The sequence below is a fragment of the Macaca nemestrina genome, unplaced genomic scaffold, assembly GCF_043159975.1.
Source record: "Macaca nemestrina isolate mMacNem1 unplaced genomic scaffold, mMacNem.hap1 Scaffold_79, whole genome shotgun sequence".
NCBI classification, from domain to species: domain Eukaryota; kingdom Metazoa; phylum Chordata; class Mammalia; order Primates; family Cercopithecidae; genus Macaca; species Macaca nemestrina.
This window is the reverse complement of record NW_027257870.1, coordinates 26,485-52,165: the sequence shown is the minus strand read 5'-3', so window position 1 is coordinate 52,165 and position 25,681 is coordinate 26,485. Positions and strand designations below refer to the sequence as shown.

The window sequence follows — 25,681 nt, the reverse complement described above, 5'->3', positions numbered from 1 at the left end:
CAGGCTCTCCACGCCTCCTTCCACCCCACGCCAACCTGCACCACCCAACTCCCCACCGTCTCTTACTGACCACCGGCCTCAATTCCCGCATAGCCTGGAAACTGCAAAGCTGCCTGGCAGCAAGAGGGGACGGGCAGCGAACGCACCAGCCAGGTGGCACCTGCTTCCACCAGACTGCAGGGTCACAGCCCCTGCCTCATGGAGCCGTTGTTATGCACAACTACACTGGGAAATCAATGCAGCTTTAGCTTTACTTTGGTGCTAAATTAACTTTATAACACTTGGTTATAACATCCATTAATTTTTACAGCAATTACTAAAATAACAACTCATAATGCATTCATTTACCATATTCAGAAAAGCAACTGAAAAACCAAACACACAGCAGAATTTTATAGGACTGTAGTAGTTTTTGTTAGGTTGTCAAATTATTTTAAGCTCAAAATTAAAGTAATTAAATCTGTGACTCTCAACTGGGGGAGGTGGGCACACACAGAGAGGGGAAGTTAAAATCCTTTTTTTCTTCCAAACCTCACACAGACCCACTCGGCTGGTCATTCCCATTGCTGGAATTATGTCCTGTTCCTTAGGTTAAAAACAACTGCCTTCATGCCTATTAAAAATAATGTTTCTTCCTTTCCTGAGTGATTGTGAAATGAGCCATGGTGGCAAGGTAGGCACGAACCGAGGGAAACTGAGTCCATGCCCACATTTGATGGTGGGCAAGAACAGAAGGAAATTGGGTCCATACCCACATTTGATGGTGGGTGAGAACAGAAGGTAACTAGGTCCACATCTATATTTGATGGTGGGCAAGAACAGAGGGAAACTGAATCCGTGTCCACATTTGATGGTGGGCAAGAACAGAGGGAAAGTGTGTCCAAGTCCACATTTGATGGTTAGCAAGAACAGGGGGAAGCTGGGTCCACGTCCACATTTGATGGTGGGAAAGAACGGGGGAAACTGGGTCCACGTCCACGTTTGATGATGGGCGAGAACACGGGGAAACTGGGTCAAAGTCCACATTTGATGATGGGCGAGACCAGGGGGAAACTGAGTCCACATCCACATTTGATGGTGGGAGAGAACAGGGGAAAACTCGGTCCACGTCCACATTTGATGGTGGCTTTTAATGCACTGCAGCCTGTGTCCCCTTGACCTTCACGAATTTTCAGGTAGTAAGAAAGCAATTTTTCTTACTGGAAAGGAGAAAACTAAGTGGCTGCAAAGTAATATAATTTCCTTAAAGCAAAACAACAGAGAACCAACTTTGACTTTTTCCACATTACCCAGTAATTCTAAGACCAAAGGTTTTGTCATGTTACAGCAAATGCCGTTCATTAGGGGGAAATTGGAAGTCAGAACAGTGTGTGCTATTCAAATTCTCAATGAATAATTCACTCAAATGGGTTCAGAGTGCTACAAAATGAAATTAATTTGTTTTTAGTTTAACCCCAAATCCCCAATCCCTGGCCAAATGATCCTCTATGTATCCTACATAAAGGACAGGGTCTTTCTGGCAGAAAACCATTAAAAGTTTTTATTTGCAGTAAGAGAAGCATGCCTTCTTATCAAACAGGTGCATGGCCCCCTTGCGGGGGGGTCACCCATCACCTGCATCCCCGTGTGTCACGGTGTTGCCGCACACCATTAACGCATCAAAATGGAAAAGGAAATGTAAGCAGTGTTTGCTGTCCAAAGTTCACGTCAACAACTCCTTATTATGAAGGCACTTCTGAGCCTTTCCTCCTGCATCTGGGAGCTGCCAGCAACCCAGTTCCAGGAGAGAAAATAGCTCGACACCTCCTGCAGCCCATGGAGTCCTCTTGTTGGGACAAGGTCCCCCCAGGAGAGAGGAGCCCCCAGCAGGGTCAACACTGGAGGTCCTGGGGGTGGGTGGTGCTGGGGAGGCCATGCGGGGAGGGCTGTTCCCTGTTCCCTTCCCCTCAGGAGACAGCTGGCCCAAGGTGACACAGGACCGGATGGGATTTCAGGGTCAGGGACCACGGAGCCCGGGGCTGTGGACCACACCAGCCCAAAGCCACTGCATGCCCCAGACCGGGGCTGTGGACCACACCAGCCCACGGCCACTGTATGCCCCAGACCAACACGAGAAGAGTGCAGACCAACAACATCTTCGTCTACGGTAGGTGTCACGGTTATCGTTCCTAAGAGAGTCCACGGCCACTTCTACCAGGTGCCCTCCACTCTTCCCCTGCCCCAGCTGGTCCCCCTGTGACAGCCGTGTCTTTGAGAACGGGGTGTGGAGCCAGGGGGAAAACACAAAATAAACCACCTGCTACTAGAAACAGCCTCGCTGTCCTCAGGGAGCCGGTCCCGGGGCCAGCCTCGCTGTCCTCAAGGAGTCGATCCCGGGGCCAGCCTCGCTGGACTCAGGGAGTCGGTTCCAGGACCCCATGGACACCAAATCCAGGCACATTCAAGCCCCACAGGTGGACCTGCCGAACCTGCGTGTACAAAGAGTCGGCCCTCCGACACGCGTTTCACATGGCAGGAACACTGTATTTTCTGCGTGTACAAAGAATCAGCCCTCCGACATGCGTTTCACGTGGCAGAACACTGTATTTTCTCCCTGAGTTTGGTTGAAAAAATCCACCTATAAGTTGACCCGCAAAGCTCAAGCTTGTGTTGGACAAGAGTCAACTGTACGCAATTGACACTGATTCCTACCAACAATATCCAAATCTTACCATGACCAGCACGATAAAGAGAATGAGCAAAATTTAAAAACTAAAGCAGAGTTTTTTCCTGCTAGTTGGGGCACTGCGAATCCCCTGTGGGAAAGACCACACTGGCTGCTGACCAAACTCCATCGGCCTCTTCCTCCGTCCTGAGGGCATCTTCCTCCATCCTGACAGCAGCCTGGGCTTACCTCAGTCCCAGGGCGGGGGAGGAGGACGCACTGTGCACCCTCCCAGCTCTCCTCCGCCCCTTCCCTCAGGCTGGCCCAAGAGCAGCCTGGACAGTCAGGTGCTGGGGACACCGAGCTGCCCCTCCTCGGCCCACAACCTCAGGCCACTTGTCTCATTTGTGACTGAGAAACAGAGCTGCAGCTGCAGGCGGGAGGCGGGACACGCTGGGATCTACCCATGGCCAGGCCGAGCTGCTCTGATCACTCAAGCTTCACTTTCATCACTTGCTCTACCAAATAAACTAGAATAAAATATGCCACTTCCTCCTTTGCACACACTCCCAAGCCTCCCATCCCACTTCCCGGCGCTGACCCCATAAGAACACTTTCTGTGCCTTTCCAGGTATTTTCTATCCTCCTCAAGCACAGAACCACATTCAGAGTGAATTTTTTTTTTTTTTTTTTTTTTTTTTTTTTTTTTTTTTTTTTACAGAAATGGCACCAGGGCAGATGATGTTTTTTTGTACCATTTCTTTAGTTTCTTGGGCATTTTCCGCACCAGGACAGATGGGCTCTGCCCTCCTTCCTCCCCACCGAAGGCTGCCTCACAGCAGCCACACACAGAGCCGTAAGCCCTCGCAAGACTGTGGGTGTCTCGGGGTGCCCCATGTCCCCAAAGACCAAGGGGTCACAGATCCACACTGTCCAACAACACTTCAGACATGGCCTCGAGCCTGGGAACCCTGCTGGCCAGCCCAGGCCAGCAACAGAATAGAGGTGTGAGAGGTAACATTTGCACTTCTTAAAAAAAAAAAAAAAAAGGCAGATATTCAGTGCCACATTTAAAATGATCATGGTGGCCAGGCACAGTGGCTCATGTGTGTAATGTAAGCACTTTGGGAGGCCAAGGTTGGCAGATCCCTTGAGGTCAGGAGTTCAAGACCAGCCTGGCCAACACGGTGAGACCCCTGTCTCTACTAAAAATACAAAAATTAGCTGGGCATGGTGGCAGGCACATGTAATCCCAGCTACTTGGGAGGCTGAGACACAAGATTCTCTTGAACCCTGGAAGCAGAGGTTACAGTGAGCTGAGATTATGCCACTGCAATCCAGCCTGGGTGACAGAGCAAGACTCTGTCTCAAAAATAAAAATAATAAATAATAACAAAAGAAAAAATATATATGCATTCCTAGTCCCTTGGAGCTGCAGCAACAAAGCTGGTGATATATTTTGGGTGTTTCTAATCAATGTTTTCCATGAGCTACACTGCAAGTCTCAACCTTGACCCTGCTACAGTAATCATCTATTACAAATTAAAACAAGAGCCATAACTCTGTCTCCTACTAAAATATTCTAACTGAGACATGTTAACAGAATACATTTCTTTGGGTGAGAAAGTATCCACCAGGGTGGGGAACAGACGGCCCACCGATTGTGCTGTGGCCCTAACCACCAAAGACTCATGAATCATCCACAGCAAGGCTGGTGACTCAAAAAGAACACTAAATTGCTCTTTGACATCAATTCTTAAACCTTGAGAAACCAAAGTTCTCTTTGTAACAGACTTGAAAAAGGATGAAGTCAGAAGTAGCTCAGCAGAGATGCACCAACTCTTACCTGGGAGAGACACTCCTTGCTAATCACGTCTGGATTAACGGATGTGCTAAAAGCATCTCTTCCAACAGAGACACAGACTGCAAACAGGAATGCCATGAACACCTTCCCCAGATAACCCAGTCCTCACCCATCCACCCCTCAGGAGGTCCCCAGACAAGTCCAATAAGGAAATCACCCCACAGCAGATTCAGGTGCAGGCAGTGAGGGTAGTGGCGTCAGGGAATTCCGCCGTAAACCTTGGCAGCACGCAGGGAGGTGTACCCAGCTGGACAGGTGAAGTCAGAAGTGCAGGATGATCTGGCCATTCCAAATGAGCAGGGCATAACAATTTTGTTAAAATGAAACCCAGCCTTTGAAAAGGCCTGGACTTCCCACAATGTGTGGTATTTATAGTGTGGACGGCACTGTAGAGAAGTTATCAGAGGGTTCACGATGGCAAGATCCACGGAGGCTCTGCCATGTGCCAGGCATGAGACAACAATTCACACAAAACACCTCATTTCACCCTACACAGAGTCCACAGACTGTTCCACAGTCTCCCAGGTAAGAGTTGGTGCATCTCTGCTGAGCTACTTCTGACTTCATCCTTTCTCAACTGCTTCATGTTTCACCCTACACAGAGTCCACAGACTGCTCCACATTTCACCCTACACAGAGTCCACAGACTGCCCCACATTTCACCCTACACAGAGTCCACAGACTGCCCCACATTTCACCCTACACAGAGTCCACAGACTGCCCCACATTTCACCCTACACAGAGTACAGAGACTGCTTCACAGAATACTACCAAAGGGGACCATCAAATGATCCCCAAGAAGTAATGAGCGCCTTAAAAGTAAGAAAGCCAACCTCCTCCCCCTCTATTAACTTCCTCTCCTCATTTCCGCGGAACCAAAGAAATATGAAGGGCCAGTGACGCCCCACTGAAGAACGCTCTCCTGGTGGTTACACTCTGTACATAGGGAGCACAACCCTGCTCCGTGCTGCCTGAGGCTACTATTCTATACTACACTAGTACGATCTGTTTGTTCTATTCTATACTATTCCATTCTCTATGATAGAATACTACAGCTTCACTCCATACTATAAAATGCTGTACTATCTGTTCTATTCTATTCTATTTTCTTCTATACAGAAAGGAGTTAGCCAGCTTGCTTTAGGCAGACAGTAAGGGAAGGGTCCCAGAGAGCCTCCAGCCCATGTTTTGTGCAGATAGGGGGACTTGCACGGGGGGGCCCTCCTAAACATGCTCACAGCAGACTAAAGGTCCCCATGCACACGAGGGAATGGGGTGGAACCACCAGATATTTGCTCCTTAGACAGCGAGACCAGCCCCATCAGCTTCTATATAAAAGCCCTTGTAGTCAACTGGGAAGGGGGCGACCAGCAATCTGCTCTCAGGACCCCTCTTTTCGCTGAGAGCTTAACTTTTAGCTTAACGAGTTCCACTGCACTCACTCTTCGATGTCCCCGTGCCTGTTTCTTCCTGGTCATGAGACAAGAACCTGGACCCAGCTGAGCTAAAGAGCAAAACTCCTGCATCAGTGCTACAGAACACTATCCTCTCTGTTCTGTGCCATGCGACTCTACTATTCCACACCACACTACGTAATATTAATACTATGCTGTGTGTTCTAATCTAGATTGTATTATGCTATGCAATACTACGTCATTAGTTCAACTGAATACTCTACAATACTATCCCACTTGTTCTATTCTAGACCATGTAATACGATTTTTCCTATTGTATACTATACTACATAATGTTACACTGTTTCTTCTATTCTATGCTACCCTATATAACATTATGCTATTTGTTCTATTCTGCGCTACTCTATATAATTATATTCTGTTTGTTCCATTCTATACAATACCTTGCATCATTTTACCATGTTCTACGATACAAGAGTAGAGTCAGTTATACTTTCATAATCTTTTCCAAGCTCTTACCCAGTAAGAAATGTGATGTTTTACTATGCCTCACATAAATGCACATTTCATGATAATCAATGCCATTTCCTATGGTTGTAGAATTCTGTCTCTATGATTCTACTGATACGGCTTCTTTGGGCTTTTCTGTAAGTCCTTTGCAGTGTCTGGTTTCCTAGTGAAAAGATGACTAAGGTCCCGATAAGATCCTACAAAACCAGCATTCACACAGGCTCACCTGTGTGCACACTGCTGGACTCCATGTTGAAGGAGTGACAGGAAGACAGACGGCTGTCGGTGGATGGAAGGCAACAAGCACAGAGTAGATTCCAGAACTGAGACATGTACCAAGGCTCTGGCACAGCTGAGGGTCGATCCCAATTCTAGCCTCTCACAGAAAGGCAGAGGGGACTTAGCACAAAGAGCACGGAACTTTGTTTAATAAAGCAAATGCTTACCATCCACTGTGAGGAGCTCAAGGAGAAATGGCAGTAGGCTCTACTAATGATACTGCTTTAAAAAATGGAAGGGAGAGGGTACATTTTCACATGGGCCATGTGGAAAGTTGGCTGGACCTGCCGCTGGACCTGACACTGGACCTGCTGCTGGACCTGCCCCTGGACCTGTCGCTGGACCTGCCGCTGGACCTGTTCCTGGACCTGATGCTGGACCTGCCGCTGGACCTGATGCTGGACCTGACGCTGGACCTGCCCCTGGACCTGCCACTCGGTCTGCTACTGGACTGCTAACAAATGCTGCAGATTTTTATGTAGAAAAAAGTACAATGCGTCTGAGAGCAGCTGTCCCAGCTCTGGATGAAGCCGGCAGAAAAAGGAAGCAGCAGAGACGCTGGTATCATTCAGTGGGCAGAGTCAATGACCCTCCTCTAAGTCCAGCAAAGCTCAACCTGCATGTCTGCAACTAGAAATACCAATCATAAGCCAGACCTCCTGGCAAATACCATTGACCTGCTGTAATTCTGTGTGGTGTATTATGTCCCATGTACAGGAAATCATTCACAAAGCCTTTAACCAGGAAGTACTAACATGACTTTTAATGCAATATAACAGCTTTGCACCCATTTAACATATATTTAACCCCAGTGGTATATTTAAATATATATTTTATAGAACATCAGGCATGTTTACCTAATGGCTCGAACTTTCACAATGTCTCTCTCCCTGAGAGGACAGCGGAGGATCCCATGCACTGTCTCCAGGAACATGCCCCTCCCAGAGAGGATTCACAAATCAAATGTGCACATGCATGCATGCACAGACACATATCACACACACACACACACACATGGACACGCACACCTATATGCAATACATACATTCACACATGCACACACGTTCACATAATCACATAATACCACCACATAACAGATGCGTACACATACACACAACACTCAAACACACGCACACAAACATACAACATTCAAACACACACGCACAAGCATACACACAACACTCACACACACATGCATATACATACACATTCTGACACACATACATACGTAAGTGCGTAGACATAACATGCACAAATATACATGTATAACTATATACACATGAGCATCCATGCATGCCTACTTGCACATATGTGCAGTCGTGCCTAAACATGTAACACATGCACACACATACATGCAACACAAATACACATGCACACATATACACATGCATGCACATGTACATTACACACAAAGGCACACATACATGCACAACACATATACATGCAATACACACTTTCATACACATAAATGCAAACACACATACATATATACATCCCTCAAAGACCCCATTATTCAATTCTAAACAAAGTGGTTTATCCCCCAAATGTACCTTCCCGTAATTAATAAGCTCTACTGCACATTTCTTGTTTCAAATAATGAGGTCTCACACACAGCACACACACATTTATACTCCAATACGTGTGAACATATAAATAGAAATAGGCACACGTGCACGAAGACCCTCTTCTGTAAAGGTATTCTCAAACTTGAACTGAACGAATTCTGCTAATTATAGTCAGAGTCAGCAAAGATATATATTTGACCTCGGAATGAATATACTCGTTCTTTTCGTTACCCCTGGCAACAGCAAGAATGTAAAACAGTTGTGCGATATCATGTCACTTATTCAATCCCACTTCCTGGGATCTGACCCACTTGGAATAGCGTTTCTGTCTGAGTGATTTCCTTCTGACTAAAATCATGAGACAATTCCTTCTCTTCCTGCTTTCTCTTTCCCAGGCCTTTTCACTGCCCTTTCGTCATCTCAGAAATAAATCATACTTGTCAAAATGGAACGCAAAGAAACAGCCTTAGGAGAGAATCCCACAATGGAATGGACCCAAGAGAGGAAAAAATATTCTTTTTGAAAATGTACAAAAGGAAAAGTCAAGAGGCCTGGGTTCCCTCTCATGACAGAAACAGACGTCAGCATAGCAGGTCGCTCAGCACAGTTCAGCTCTGTGTATGAAACAGAGATTCTAGTCCTTGTCCCTGTTTCAAGCTCTGTGTATGAAATAGATTCTAGCCCTTGTCCCTGTTTCATGATGTTGCAGTGAAGGTAACAAAACAGACAAAGGGCACAGGCTGCAGAAAAGGATTTTAAAAGGATGACTTTTAAAATGTGAGCCTGCTTTTCAAGGGCACAATGAGGACATTTTCAAGTATATTAAAGCTGATTTATAAGAGATAGGTATAAAGACTCTACAAGGTCGTTAGACTTTAGACTTACAAAGAAAACAAATCACATTCTCCTAGCATCACCAGTCAGGTGTTCCACAAATACTAAGAATAGCCACTGCAACGGGGTCCACTATGAGGGGTCAAAACATAACCCACGAAGCATGGCCGAGAGCTCCTATAACCTGATTTCTAGGAATCTAATTTTAAACATCCTCACAGCTAGCACATCACAAAAATACAGAGCTCCAAATGCTGTAACACAAGTGCTAACAACACCTAGCCAAAAATATACGAGGCATTTCAGGCAAAAATCCCAGAATCAGAAGAACACAAGTTTTCTAAGTTCTTCAAAAGCTGGTGCTGGTTGAGGCTCTTCTGCAGACTTCAACAAAAGACACGCTAGAATTAGCCATTGACGGTAACCCTGAGTCAACACGCACAGTGTTCAGAAAAGCACAAGGCCTGCTCCGGCTTGAGACCCCTGGGAACTTTCTCTGGACCGCACCGAGTGGACGACTTTGAGAACTCAAAATAACTAACAACCAGTCCATGAACAGAGAAAGAAGACTGCAGCCTCCCTGGGGACCTGGCTCCATGCCTGCCCCCTTTCTTCCGGATACCTTTGCCCTTCCTGGCTCCCTCCTCCACCTGGAGATGCTCTGGGTTCAGGCCCCTCTCCAGTTGTGTCTCGGTCCACAGCTGGCTACCTGTGTGAAGCACCAGGCCTTGAAGGACCATCTCCACCTGCTTCCTGCACTTCCCACCCACTTCCACCATGACACCCAGGCTCTGGCTGCTCTCAGGGATCAGGGCCGCCAGGCTCCCCTCACAGGCTCCAACTGGAGTCCTGCCCCCTGGTTTTCAGCAACACTTGGGACTTTCTCCTGGAAACTCTCAGCTCTGGGCTTTAGTGAACTGCGCCATCCAGCTCTTCTCTGGACTCTAAGCAGGGCCTTCTCTGGGTCTTCCAACCCTTCCTCCATTTCCAAATGTGGGCTTTCCTTTGGCCTCCTCTCTCCAGACATGCACGCCTCACACTCTGGCTACTTGACCTGCACTTCTACCTAAGAGGCTCCCAAATGCTCCCTGCTCCAGATTTTCCCCAAGCCTCCTCCTGTATTTCCAAACTTGCAGCTTGCAGTGGTGTCTCTAAGTATCTCTGAGTCAGGTCCACACTTGCTTCTCCTGATTTCCGGCAAAGCGCAACGGCGACCTCGGGGTGCAGACTCGCAGCTTCATCCGCCTTCCTGTACTCCCTCTTCCCCTCCTGACCCAGGCACCGAATTGCTCAGCTCACTGGCTGCCTTCTCTCCTCCTCCGGCCACGGCGAGTGCCCTGCATGAGCCTGCCCTGTCACCCCCCGGCTCCATGGCATGCCGCACATCAGAGACACGATTCTCTCCGAAACCCTCAGTGGTTCCCTAGTATCCCACAGGTAAGGACTTCCACATTCTGGCCCCAATCTAACTTTCTGGCCTCAGATATGCACATGCATATTTTATCTATGCAAAGAGAGTACAGGCCTCACACCCGCTCTCATTCCTGGGCTCCTAGTTCCTCTTAAAGGTGCTGTATGAGGTACCTATGCACTTTCCAAACACTAACTGAATATGCGCTTGGAGAACACTTACTTGATAATTTTGTGGCATTGCCGGATAACGTGGACAAAGTGAGAACTACGCAGGTGTGTGGATGCTGCCTTGCCCAGACCTCACTTACCCAGACACTCCCAGATGCTCAAGGTGACCAGCCCTATTGGCGCACAGGCAGGCGCAGGCTGCACCCCCACAGCTGGGCCCCGCGAGCTGAACTATAATTACGAAGCTGCTGTTTGCTCCTAAATCTGTTTATGCTGGTGCATTTGTTACACATTACTGAAACCAATAAAGTATGACTCCAAAGAGAGAATAATTGTATGAAAACTAAGTTGGATGCCTTTCAAAGACTTAATATAGGGGAATTTTTTTTTTCATTTTAATCTTTTTAAAATTGCTATCAAATTAGGTATGGGCAAAAAATATATACAATGTTTGAGGAAATAATTTTTAACGGTTTCATATCTAACATACCTTGCTTCTCTTGTGTTGCCTATTCTCTTCTAGAAGAATAAAAACTGTGGCAGGCCTGCGATGGCTGTGGTTGAGGAAAGAGGCCACAGCCACAGCCAGCAGAACCATGCTCAGCAGCAGCCTAGCCCCGCGTGGAAGAGGCGTGAACACTCTCGGGAGAGGTGGATGTGCACTAACGGTTCCCAGCTCTGACCTCTTTATCTGAATGTGGTGATTGGTTTTATCTGAATGTCAGACAAAAGGGTGTCTACGTCCAGGAAAGACTCTAAACACTCTGGACGCTGCTGCGGCAGATGGTGACCTTGACCCAGTGATACCACTCTCCAGTGGGCAGCCAACCCAGTCTCCTAATCGTAAAGGACATTCATAGCAACACTACGAAAAAGAAACACTACTGTTCTGACCCAGAAAAGTGAAATGTAAAACATAAAATACACAGGTTCTAACTAAGAGGCAGACAGACCGGGCACGGTGGCTCACGCCTGTAATCCCAACCCCTTGGAAGGCCAAGGCGGGTGGATCACTTGAGGTCACGAGTTTGAGACCAGCCTGGTCAACATGGTGAAACCCCATCTCTACTAAAAATGCAAAAATTACCCGGATGTGGTGGCGGGCACCTGTAATCCCAGCTACTTAGGAGGCTGAAGCAGGAGAATTGCTTGAACCTGGGAGGTGGAGGTTGCAGTGAGCCGAGATCACGCCACTGCACTCTAGCCTGGGCAACTCCTTCTCAAATAAAATAAAATAAAATAAAATAAAATAAAATAAAATAAAATAAAATAAAAGGCAGACAAACAAAGGAGATTTCCTCTGATCTTAAAAACAGAAGTATTTGTTTCACAGCGTGGATAATTGAAGATCTGCATAGAAATCACCTAGGGTCCCGCCCTCCCTCACAACAGACTGGGATAGAGGGAAGGAGGGCAGGAGGTGGGCCCCTTGTCCACGAGAGCCTCCTCCCACCCCATCCCCTTCCTCAGGAGGGCGGCCTGCCCAGTGCAGGCTCCCTTCTCCCCAGGTAAGACCCTGGCGTCTCTACAGGAACACCCACCTCCCTTCCCTGCAATCCACTCCAGCTGCTCACGGCCAGTCAAGCGGGGCACTCTTCAGAGAGGAGCAAACGGTTTGGAGGACAGCCTGAACTCCAACGTCCCAGGTGTGGCTTGCCAGGAAGCACAGAGGAAGGATGCAGGTCCCGAGAAGGAGGAGGCGCAGGAGGACGATGAGAGAGAAGAGAGAGAGACAAGAGAGGCAGACTGCCCAGCCGGGGGCTGAGCACAGGATCTGGCTGAGGCCCACTGGGGAGGGGCAGAGGCAAACAGGCTGCTGCTTCTAGGCTGCTCGGGAAGATACAAGCTTGAAGGGGCTGCAAGGCAGGACTCACTGAGGAGCAGTCATGTGGATGCCACGCGTCTCACATGGCACACACTGACATGCAACTCACATGCAACACAACACAACACGCATGTACAATGGGCTTATACAACACTGACAACACACACTGCACACAAACACACACAACCTATACAACACATACCCAATACATGTGACTCACAACACAATGTGCATTTATAACACACTCATACGACACATAACCAATACATGCAACTCACAACACAACATGTGCGTACAACACACTCATACACACATACAGCACACGTAACTTACATACAACACAACACGCACGTACAATGCACTCATACAGCACACACAACACACAACTCACATACAACACGCACATGCAACACACTCATACAACACACAACACTCATACAACACACAACACACGTAACTCACAACACAACATGCACACACAACACTCATACAACATACATACAATACATGCAACTCACAACATACACACACAACACACTCATACAGCTCACGTACAACACATGCAACTCACGTTCAACACAACATGCACGTACAACACACACAACACACGCAACTCAACACAACATTCACGTACAACACACTCATACAACACAACACTCATACAACGTACACACAATACATGCAACTCACAACACAACATACACATACAATACACTCATACAACACATGCAACTCACGCGTAACACAGCATGCACGTACAACACACTCATACAACATATAACACATACAACATGCACACAACACACGCAACTCAACACAAATACATGTACAATTCACTCACAACACACAACACTCATACAACACACAACACATGCAACCCATAAACACATGTACAACACACTCATACAACACACAACACTCATACATCACACACAATACATGCAACTCATATACGACATACACATACACACATACAACACACAACACTCATACAACATACAAAGCATGCAACTCACAAATACACGCACAACACACTCATACAACACACAACACTCAAACGTACAATAAGTGCAACTCAACACAATATGCACATACAACACACATACAACCCATGCAACTCACATACAACACAACACACTCATACAACACATTCATACAACACACACTATACAGATTCTAAGTATGAAATAGAAAACAGCACACGCACAGTTTCTAAATTTGATGAAAACTTTTTTCAAGAAAGTCGTCCAACATCCAAACTGGTACCATGTCCTCATTTTCAGTTGCTGTTCAGATTCAAGCATTTTTATCATCTACTCTATGAATTATAATAATACAGCATAAACCCATTTTTCATTTTACACCCACTTTAGTGTGGGGTACTCCAAAACAGGGGCCAGGAGCCTCAGAGTCGTCCCTCGGAACAAAACACAACCGACACTCAGAGGCCAGGAAGGGAACTCGGGGGGTGACACACACTCTCTCATCTGCAGAGCTCTGCTTCAAATACTTTACACGTAACCAGGCTGGAACGGGTTGGTGAGGGTACAGACATGGCAAACTGAGAAGAAACTGGCAGGTGGAGAAAGATCAGTCAAAATCCAAGGAAAAATGCTGAACATTTTCCACAAATAGTTCACACAACAGATGATACTCAGGCTACTGAAAGTTTATTGAGAGGGGTCTTGCTCCAAAGAAAAAGTTCTCTCCCAAAGTTATCAAAGATTCACAGCAGGCACCTGCCCCCAACACACCATCTTCCGAGGGCCTAGGAGTCAAAAAGAAGGTAAGACAGTAGTAAGGGTACAGGGAGAGGAGAGCGGGAGGGGACCGAGAACTCGGAACCAAGAGATGGGCGGACACTGAATGCCTGACTCCAAGGTTATCACCTCAGAAAACAAGTCTGTTTAAGTCCGTAGTAACAGTGTTAGTACTTTCACTGAACCTGCACTCAACACTGGAAAACCTCCCTGTGTTATAAAGACGATCTGAAAAATAACATTAATTCACAATGTAGAGTGATGATTCAGCCACAGAAAATAAAACTGACATAATCCACTACAAGTCACACTATGTCTTTCTTTAAGACTGGTTTATGATGCAGAAAAGAGGCAGTTTGAGATCTAAAATACTTAAACTGGCAAACACCTTGTTTCCCTGAATTCTCACAACCGTGGCACCAGCTAGAGTAAGACAGAGTGGTTTTCAGAGCTTCCAGAACAGCAGAACAGATCAATCATAAATATGCAAAAGTGATCTGAAAACAGAATTAATTAATATTCCACGTTTTGGCTTAAACTAGTCATGTGATTTCCAATAAGTGGGAAACATTCACACCAATTTTTATAAGAAAGTTCAATGTGAACACATAGTACAGAACATTGCCTTTGTTTTGGAATTTATTTATTTAATATGACAATTTCATTTGTATTTAGTTATTCTTGATGTTGAATGCTCATCTTTATTAATGATGAGCTACCCATTTTCTGACTGAGGAAACAGAAAGTTGTCACTGCCTAACAGCAATACTCAAAACAGCCTGTATGAAAGGAAAAGGTATATCTGTGTGCACACAGATGCATACATATGCATACACGTACCTATACATGTACACACGCGTGTACATATGTGCACACACATACACACATACACATGTGTTCATGAGCACACATGCATGCACACATATACACATACATGCATACACACGCATATGCACATACACATACACTCATATACACACGTACACATGCACACACATACATGCATATACACGTGCACATGGACACGTGGACACGCACATACACACGCATACACACATGCACACACATGCATGCGTACATGCATACGTAAGTATCATCTCAGGTACGTGGATTCAAAATTCTGATGCAAACAAGAATAATTACAAAACAAGGTAGGGTGTCAACAAGTGAGAATTGAGATGAAAGTTCTGATATGTTCCAGAGACAATACGGGAGGTCGTCACATCACATAAATATCTTACCCATTTTAAACGTGACAATTCCTGCCAACATCGGCCTGGATTAAGATGATTTCATTGACATAAGGAACAGAAAATATAGTATTTATTCTAATGAGATTCTGTAATCATTACATTATTTTCACAATTATAAGTAATCACTAAATAACTTCCTCCCAAGGGTCTAAAAATAAAAATAAGATAACAAAAGAAAGTCACAGTCCTGAGAGCTTTATCATGCAAATCACAACTGTGAAAATCAAGCATGTTTTTGAGACTATGCCCTCCTCAAATATCCTTCATGGAATTTTGTACCAGTAATGGCTGGTAATTAATTGTTATACCAGCTGGAAAGTATATCATTGGGGGTACGTGAAGTAAACATGTAAAGAGAAATGAACACACACACTTGAACCCAGGCCTCATTTCACAACTGTTTCCTACTTTCGATTTGCTTAGTTTACCTCATGAGGTACCTCGAGGAGAGAAAGCAGAGCTGGGATCTGCCCCGAGGCTGCTTCGGGAAGAGCTGGGTGGGTACCAAGACCCTCAGACCGAGGGCTGAGCTGCGTGGCTATGACCCCATCACTGCAGCTCCCCAAGCGTGTGTCCCTGTGTGTCACGCAAACCCCTGCCACACAGGTGACACACGCCACACGCCTGACACAGGCTCAGCACACAGGGAGCGATCAGTAAGTGGTGACTAGAGAGAAGTGACGGCCTTCAGCGTGGATGGAGAAAACAGGCCACAGACTCACAGAGGAAACGCCACAGATCCACAGACGGAGAAAACACCACAGACGCACGGACGGAGGAAACACCACAGACGCATGGAGGGAAGAAAAGTGCCACAGACGCACGGAGGGAGGAAAAGTGCCACAGACGCAGGGACGAAAGAAACGCCACTGACGCACGGATGGAAGAAACGCCACAGACGCATGGACGGAGAAAACGTGCCACAGAGGCACACACGGAGAAAACAGTCCACAGATGCACGAACAGAGGAAACGCCACAGACGCACGGACGGAGGAAACAGGGCAGAGACGCCCATACACCAGTGTGGAACGTCGGACAGGAACGTCCCGGCCATGCACTGTCCACTCCCCCTAGAGACTTCCCACCCCAGAGCACTCAGGATGGCTGTGGAGCTCCTGCCACGCACCCCAGAGGCGAAGCTGGGGAGCCAGAGATGAGCAGGTTCACGTCCATCAAATGAAGCTGCAATCCCTGTAATAACTGGAGGTCACTATTAAACAGAAGGGCACTTCACTTGGAATAAAAGCACTCTGCATAAAAGAACTAAAGATTGGCTGGAGACAGCTTAGAAACCGTCACCATTATTCTTGTTAGTGACAGCGAAGCTTCAAGAGTGGTCACTTTTCCTGTAGAAATCCCACAGAGGTGATTCCTGGAACCCATTTAGAATATTTCTTTCCCAGAAACCACACAACCAAGAACTTAATAGTGCCGTCTCTTGACCAGAAAGATTCAGATTTCTGATGAAACTAAACCCTGTCCAGTCTCCTGATTCTAGAAGATGCTGTACAGAAAAGCTAACTCAAAGGGGTCTCATTTCTTTTGTCATCCACGACACATAAAAAAATTTTTTAAATATACAAAAAATGTAGGAATTGTACAGTGAATACCCATGTGTCTACCCCCTGGATCACAGACTAGATTTAAATGTAAAGTTCTAAAGGTTCCCAGCTAAGGAAATGTGCAGTGTAAGCCTCTACCTGGTTAGAACCAAGGGGAATGGAATGAGCTTTCCCCAGCCTTGCTGCTCAGCTGGGAGGGGCTGCCACAGCTCAGCCACCCCACCCCAGAGCACCCAGGATGGCTGTGGAGTTCCTGCCACCCACCCCAGACGTGAGGCTGGATCCCCATTCGCGGTGTTAAGAATGAGCCAGCCTTTAGAGGCCATGTGGTCTATACTTGAATAGAAAATGTTCCAGGAAACTAAAGATTCCAATGCGTGCACTGAATTCCTAACCATTTGAAACCCAGGCTCCTCATCTATACACGAATAACAACGCTCTCTCCTGGGAAAGCATTTCAGAAGGACGAAAAAGGATCCACATGAGAGCAGCTGAAAACTACAAGGCATCATGCAATTATAAGCCTTTTTCTATATCTTTGTTTCAAGGAATGTCAGCATTCTAAATATTGCAGTTCATCCCACATCACCTTTCAGGAGCAAATCATAACGATCAAAACTATCAGCAGAATCACTACCAGCTCAGTCGCCATGTGCTTCTTCTTCCTGCATGACAATTCCTGCAGAACGATGGGACCATCCCAGAATGGCTCCCTGCCATCATGTGCCCATTCTCCTTCCCCAGGGGGCTATTCCTGTACTCACGGGGCATGGGAAACCTGTATAACGCCACCAGAAAGTCCTTGTTTGACTTACACACTTCCCAGAAGGGCTGATTTTATCCAGAATCCTAACTGTGTCAAACACTAAACCTAAGAAATCATCAAGAAACCAAGGAAATGTAAGGCCATGTCCTGCCCCGGGTGCATGGCTACTAGGGGAGAAATAGAAAATGAGACATGAAAGGAAACTTTTAAGATATTCAGACCATCACTGGATGATTCCAGGAACCCATTACAGATCATTGCTGTTCCTTATAACAGGAAAGAAATTCTAAAATCCCAACAGGCATGGTGAGTCCCTCACTTGCATGAAGTCAAAATAATAATCCATCACTCTCTTCAAAAGGACAAAAGAAAAACTCTACTTCCTCTTCATATTAATTTGTGTACAAGCGACTTAAGTGAGAAAATCTTAATGTCTGGACTGTGATATCAATAGCAAAATAATCCCAAGATTCCCAATTAAAAGATAGAGACGGCCTGAATGAATTTAAAACAAGAAAAACCGACTATATGCTGCCTACAAAAAACTCAGTTCAGCCGCAAAGACACACATAGACTAAATGTGAAGGGATGGAAAAACACATTCCACATTAATGGAAATCAAAAGTAAGCAAGAGTAGCCATATTTATTTCAGATCAATCACAATTTAAGTCAAAAACTGTAAAAAGGAGACAAAAAAGTAATTATATAATAAAGAGATCAAAATAGCAAAAGGATATAACAATTACGAGTATATGTGCACCCAACAACAAAGCACTCAGATATATAAAGCAAATATTAGTAGATCTAAATAGAGAGAGAGGTCGGGCGCGGTGCCTCACGCCCATAATCCCAGCATTTTGGGAGGGATGTGGAGGCAGGTGGATCACCTGAGGTCAGGAGTTTAAGACCAGCCTGGCCAATATGGTGAAACCCTGTCTCTACTAATACAAAAAATTAGCCCAGCATGGTGGCACATGCCTGTAATCCCAGCTACTTGGGAGGCTGAGGCAGGAGAATCACTTGAACTCAGGAGGTGGAGGTTGCAATGAGTTGAGATTGCACCTCTGCCCTCCAGCCTAGGCAACAAGAGCAAAACTCTGTCTCAAATAAATTTATATATACATACATATGTATAGAGAGAGACAGGGAGACACCAACACAACAATAGTAGGAGCTTCAAAATCCCACTGTCAGTACTGGAGGTCATCTAGACAAAAAATAACAACAAAACATCAAATTTAAAGTCCAGTGTAGACCAAATGGACCTAACAGACATTTACAGAACATTTCATCCAACAGATACAAAACGCACATTCTTCTCAGCACATGGAACATTCTCTAGAATCCACCACATGCTAGGCTACAAAAGAATTCTCAATACATTTTTTCTAAAATTGAAATAACATCTAGGATATTCTCAGACTCTAACAGAATAAAGCTATAAATCAACAACAAGGAACAGACACTTCTCAAAAGAAGACATTTATGCAGCCAATAGAGACATGAAAAAATGCTCATAATATAGAATGAGACCACCACTTCTCCTGTTGTCTTTCCCAGCTTTTCCCCGTCTCCCCTTTTCCCTAGTTTATAAGACAGGAGAAGGGGGAGAAAACAAAAAGTTAGAAAGAAACAGAAGTAAGATAAATAGCTAGACGACCTTGGCACCACCACCTGGCCCTGGTAGTTAAAATAATAATAATAATATTAACCCCTGACCAAAACTACTAGTGTTATCTGTAAATTCCAGACATTGTTTGAGAAAGCAGTGTAAAACGTTTTGTTCTGTTAGCTGATACATGTAGCCTCCCATCATGTTTTGTCTGAGGCTAGTCCTGCTACAATAATCACTCGCCATCAGAGAAATGCAAATCAAAACCACAATGAGATACCATCTCACACCAGTTAGAATGGTGATCATTAAAAAGTCAGGAAACAACAGGTGCTGGAGAGGATGTGGAGAAATAGGAACACTTTTACACTGTTGGTGGGACGGTAAACTAGTTCAACCATTGTGGAAGACAGTGTGGTCATTCCTCAAGGATCTAGTACTAGAAATACCATTTGACCCAGCCATCCCAATACTGGGTGTATACCCAAAGGATTATAAATCATGCTGCTATAAAGACACATGCACACGTATGTTTATTGCGGCACTATTCACAACAGCAAAGACTTGGAACTAACCCAAATGTCCATCAATGACAGACTGGATTAAGAAAATGTGGCACATATACACCATGGTATACTATGCAGCCATAAAAAAGGATGAGTTCATGTCCTTTGTAGGGACATGGATGGAGCTGGAAACCATCATTCTCAGCAAACTATCGCAAGGACAGAAAACTAAACACCGCATGTTCTCACTCATAGGTGGGAAATGAACAGTGAGATCACTTGGACACAGGAAAGGAAACATCACACACTGGGGCCTGTTGTGGGGAGGGGGGAGGAGGGAGGGGGGAGGGATAGCATTAGGAGATATACCTAATGTAAATGATGAGTTAATGGGTGCAGCATACCAACTTGGCACGTGAATACATATGTAATAAACCCGCACATTGTGAACATGTACCCTAGAACACAAAGTTTAATTTTAAAAAAAATCAACAACAAGGAGAACTTTCAAAACTGTATAAATACATAGAAATTAAACAATATGCCCTTGAATAGCCGATGGGTCAATGAAGAAATTAAGAAGGAAATTTAAAAATTTCTTGAAATAAATGAAAACAGAAACACAACATATCAAAGTTTATGGTATACAGCAAAAGCAGTATTAAGAGGAAAGTTTATAACAATGAACTCCTACATTTAAAAAACAGATTTAAAATAAACAACCTAACAACGAACTGCAATGAGCTAGAAGAGCAAGAACAAATCAAATCCAAAAGTGGTAGAAGAAAAGAAATAACAAAGATCAAAGAGGAACTAAATAAACTTGAAACTAACAAATATAAAAATGAAGAAAAAAATGTTGGTTTTTTGAAAAGATAAATAAAATAGACAAACCATTAGCTACACTAAGCAAACAAAAAGAAATCCGAAAGAAATAAAATTAGAAACAGAAAAGGAGAATGACAGTTGATACCACAGAAATACAAGGGATCATTACAGACTATTTTGAACAACTATATGTCAACAGATTGGAAAACCTAGAAGAAATGGATAAATTCCCGGACACGTACAACCTACCAAGATGGAACCAAGAAGAAACGGAAATCCTAAAACAGACCAATAATGAGTAACATGTATGACTAAGTAATAATAAAAAGTCTCCCAACAAAGAAAAGCCCAGAACTAGGTGACTTCGCAGCTGAATTCTACACATTTTTGTTTCAATTCTTCTCAAACTATTCCAAAAGTATTGAAGAGGAGGGAATCCTGCCAAGTTCATTCTTCAAGACCAGCATTACCCTGATACCAAAATAAGACAAGGACACAATAAAAAGAGAAAACTATAGGTCAATATCCCTGATGAACACAGATGCAAAAATCCTCAACAAAATACTAACAAACTGAATCCAACAGCAAATCAAAAAGATTATACACCATGATCAAGTGGGATTTATCCCACGATGCAAGGATTGCTCATCAAACACAAATCAATAATCATGCTACATCACATCAACAGAATTAAGGACAAAAACCATAATATCATTTCGATAGATACAGAAAAAGCATTTGATAAAATTCAACGCTGCTTCATGATAGAAAGTCTCAACAAACGAGGCACTGAAGGAAACATACCTCAACACAATAAAGGCCATATGTGACAAACCCACAGCTAACATAATGGGGAATGGGGAAACACTAAGAGCTTTTTCTCTGAGATCTGTAACAAGACAAGGACGCCCACTTGTGCCACTCCTATTCAACACAGCACTGAACGTCCTAGTCAAGAGCAGTCAGGCAAGAGAAAGAAATCAAGGGCACCCAAAGTGGAAAGGAGGCACTCTAATTGTCTGTTTTCAGACAATGTGCTCTTATATATTTAAAAAAAAAAAAAGACTCCAGCAAAAATCTCTTTGAACTGATAAACAAATTCAGTAAAGTTACAGAATACAAAATCAACATATAAAAATCAGTAGCATTTCTATAGACCAACAATGAGCCAGTGAAAAAAGAAATCAAGAAAGCAATCCCATTTAACTACAAAAATATAAAATAAAAATAAAAATACCTCAGAAGAAATCTAACCAAGAAGGTTAAAGATCTCTATGAGGAAAACGATATTCTACCCTCGGAAGGTAGAACAGTGGCTTCTAGAGACAGGAAAGGGCGGCGGGAAGGCAGAAAGGGAGAGGTTGTCTAATGGATACAAAATTACATCTAGATAGTAAAAATAAGGGTTAGTGTGCTATAGCCTTGTAGGGTGACTATAGTTTACAATTTATTGTATATTTTCAAGCAGCTAGAAGAGAGGATTTTAAATATTCCCAGCATTAAGAAATGACAAATGTTTGAGATGATGGACATGCTAATTACCCTGAGTTGCTAATTACACACGAAAAACATGTATTGAAATATCATACTGTATCCCATGGATATGTACTATAATGTGTCCATTAAAAATAATAATTATTAAAAACCCAAGGGTCATTTCTCATGTGTCCTATGTCAGTGTTGTGGTCCATTGGTGGACACCTAGCCATTTGCAAGTAAGACTATAGTCACTTGAGCTGAAAGCAAATGAATCGTCACAAAAATTACCACTGGCACCAAGTCTTCTTTCCAGAATTTCCTGCCCACAGCACTGCCACAGTCACTGTGGGCAGGAAAGACACACTAGCACCCAAGTTTCAACCCCAGTACAGTTGATGCTTTTATTTCTCTGGTTTGGAATAGGTGTGTGTTCATAATTTACGTTTACTCCAACTGTCCCCTTGCTTAAATAGCTTCTTAAGGATAACTTCCTCTTACTAAATCCCAACAGCTTCTGAGCATCCGTTATATTCTCCAAAGTAAATAAAAAGAGAAAACGTGTTGAAAGCCTGATAATGTTCACTTAAGAATCCAGCATGATGTACAGCTTGAAATGGCTACTCCACCTTGTTCCTTTACATGACTTTTAAAGTAGCCCCAGTTATTATACATAATTGAAGTCATAATTTCTGCAATACCATTAGGTCCATGAACGGTGGGGCCAGGGGACTTCAAAGTCTGTCTCCGATTTTTTTTTTTAAAAAAAGGAAAGCTCATGAGAGTAGGTAATGAAAATAAATATTCACACAACTCGGAACAGGGGATGGTGAAACATAAAACTCCAGCCTGGCACAGGTGTCCAGCCAGTGAGGGTGGGGACACAGACTCATACGGTCCCCACAATCCCTCAAAAATGCCACAGACAGGTGGGTGGCCTGAGACAGAGCCAGGCTCCGAATTCCGGGAGCTGTCTGGCTCATGTGCACCTCATGTGGTCCACAGTGCACGAGGATGCCCAACGTCACCAGTCCCGGTGCAGAACACAAGAATGCCCCATGGCATGAGCCCCCGCTGCACAGCATAGCCCGAAGGTGCCAGCTCAGACTCCTACACACGCTGGTCACCAAGGCACTGCCCTCCAGGAAGGAGGACCCCAGAGGTCGTGGCAGGGTGAGGTTCTGCTCTTCATCATCCGCGAGCAGAGGGGAAAGTCCCAGCAGACATTTGGGGAGCCTCTACTCGTGGTTCTGGGACTCTGAGTGGAGGTTCAAAGATGTCCCCAGGTACGCCAGACTCAAACCTAAAAAAGACCCATTCTTCCAGATATGCCCAGACTGGAACCTATATAGGCCATCCTTCCTAGCTTTTCTCTGGAAAAGCAGGCTTAAAAGAGTATCGACTAAAAGGGGCCACCAGGAAGACAGAAGTCCTATCTTTAAAAAAAGATTTTTTTTTTTTTTAAAAAGAGGCACTGAGGCTCTGACCCATCTGAGCACAGAGTACATGCTCGGCAGCCTCTGTCAGAGCAGAGCAAGTACACACATGCTCTCCGTGCCCTGTGCTCCCAGCACCTGTGCTCCCCGCACCCATGCTTCACACGCTCGTGCTCCCCACACCCGTTCTCCCCGCACTGTGCTCCCTGCGCCCATGCTCCCTACACCTATCTGTGCTCCCCATGCCTATGCTCCCTGCAGCCGTGCTCCCCGCACTGTGCTCCCTGCGCCCATGTCTGCTCCTCGAGCTCTCTTCCACTGGTTTCCTCTGTACATCCCTCTTGATAGTCACTGTCACCTCGAATCACCTGGCTAAATGGAGGTAAAGAAAAAGTCTAGAGTAGCACATTGGAGGACAGAGTGGAAGTGGCTATTTACCAAGCAGGGCTATGAGATGAGCGCATCTGATCCCCATTAATCCTGACGGTCAGTTGATTAGCCCTGTTCAACAGCTGGGGACACTGAGGTGTGGAAGGACGGGCTTGCTTACCCCAGACGATGCTGACAGTGTGGGCCCAGCCCAGTCCCACAGCCACCAGGAGGAGCCTCCTCACTGGGCAGGCGCGGAGGTGCAGCCCAGAGAACGCTTGGGACCCCGGCACAGACTCCTCAGGAAGGAAACAGAAAGGCCCACAGAGACTCAAGCAGCACAGAAGAAGGTCACCCACAAGTTAAAAATAGATGTTTGTGCTTTACCGTCCCAGAGTGCTAAAAATCCAACCCACTCACACGCACAGCCTGACGTGAGCCTGGCCTCCTGCAGCACTGGGCTAAGCGAGAGACGTACCTGCCTCTCTCCCGACAATAGCAGACTTGGCAGCTATTCTTCAATGTACTTGACACGCTTCCGTGAGGGATTAAGCGACACTCTGTCGACAATGGCTAAGTTTAGTCCTGACACAGCCAACCATCTAGATCTGCAGTGAACAAACAACTTACTTTGGATGATTCTGCCACTAACAAAGACCCTGAATCTCCCACCAAAGCTTAGTGACACGACTTACCTTTCTGTTTTCATTTCAGGTACACTGGCCCACATGATCTAATTTACCTGCTGATAATGCCTTGGAAAGACCACCAGGGGGCCCCACACCATTTTCAGCTTTAGAGGGATGTGAATTTCCCTTTGATGAGAAAGGTGATGGGGAAATAAAACAAGGATCCAAAACAGATGCCTGTGTGTTTCCTGGGAGTGATAAAGTCAGGAACTGCCTCTGTGTGTCAGGCGAGGGAGTAACAGAGACAATGGCACCAACTCCTGAGACAGAGGACCTGATGCATGGTGCAGCCACCGCCTGTGGCCAAGGAAATTCCAGGGAATGTAGACCCCAGTTGTATGGTACAGCCACCATGTGCGACCACAGAAATTCCAGGAATGCAGACCCTCAGTCACATGGTACAGCCACTATCTGCAGCCACAGAAATTCCAGAGAACGCAGACCCTCAGACACATGGTACAGCCACTATCTATGGCCATGGAAATTCCAAGGAATGCAGACCCTCAGTCACATGGTACAGCCACCATATATGGCCACGGAAATTCCGAGGAATGCATACCCCAGTCGCATGGTGCAGCCACAGCCTGCAGCCACAGAAATTCTGGAGAACGCAGACCCCAGTCGCATGGTACAGCCACTACCTATGGCCATGGAAATTCCAGAGAACAGAGACCCTCATTCCCATGGTACAGCCACCACCTATGGCCACGGAAATTCAGGGGAACGCAGACCCTCAGTCACATGGTACAGCTACCACCTGTGGTCACAGAAATCCTGGGAAACACAGACTCCAGTCGCATGGTGCAGCTACCACCTGTGGTCACAGAAATCCTGGGGAACACAGACTCCAGTCGCATGGTGCAGCCACCACCTGCAGTCACGGAAATTCCAGGGAATGCAGACCC

At 45.4% G+C, this 25,681-nt stretch overlaps 1 long non-coding RNA gene across 1 annotated transcript in view; it reads right to left on the bottom strand.

Annotated features, from left to right (window-relative positions):
- LOC139361638 (uncharacterized) overlaps nt 1-24,466 on the bottom strand; it is a 38,303-nt gene extending 13,837 nt beyond the window's left edge. The window contains exons 1-2 of the long non-coding RNA XR_011619223.1: nt 24,269-24,466; nt 15,519-15,553 (exon numbers count right to left, since the gene is read on the bottom strand). This is a non-coding gene — a long non-coding RNA (uncharacterized lncRNA). The remainder of the gene's footprint in view (nt 1-15,518; nt 15,554-24,268) is intronic.
- Between the last annotated feature and the right edge of the window lie 1,215 nt (nt 24,467-25,681).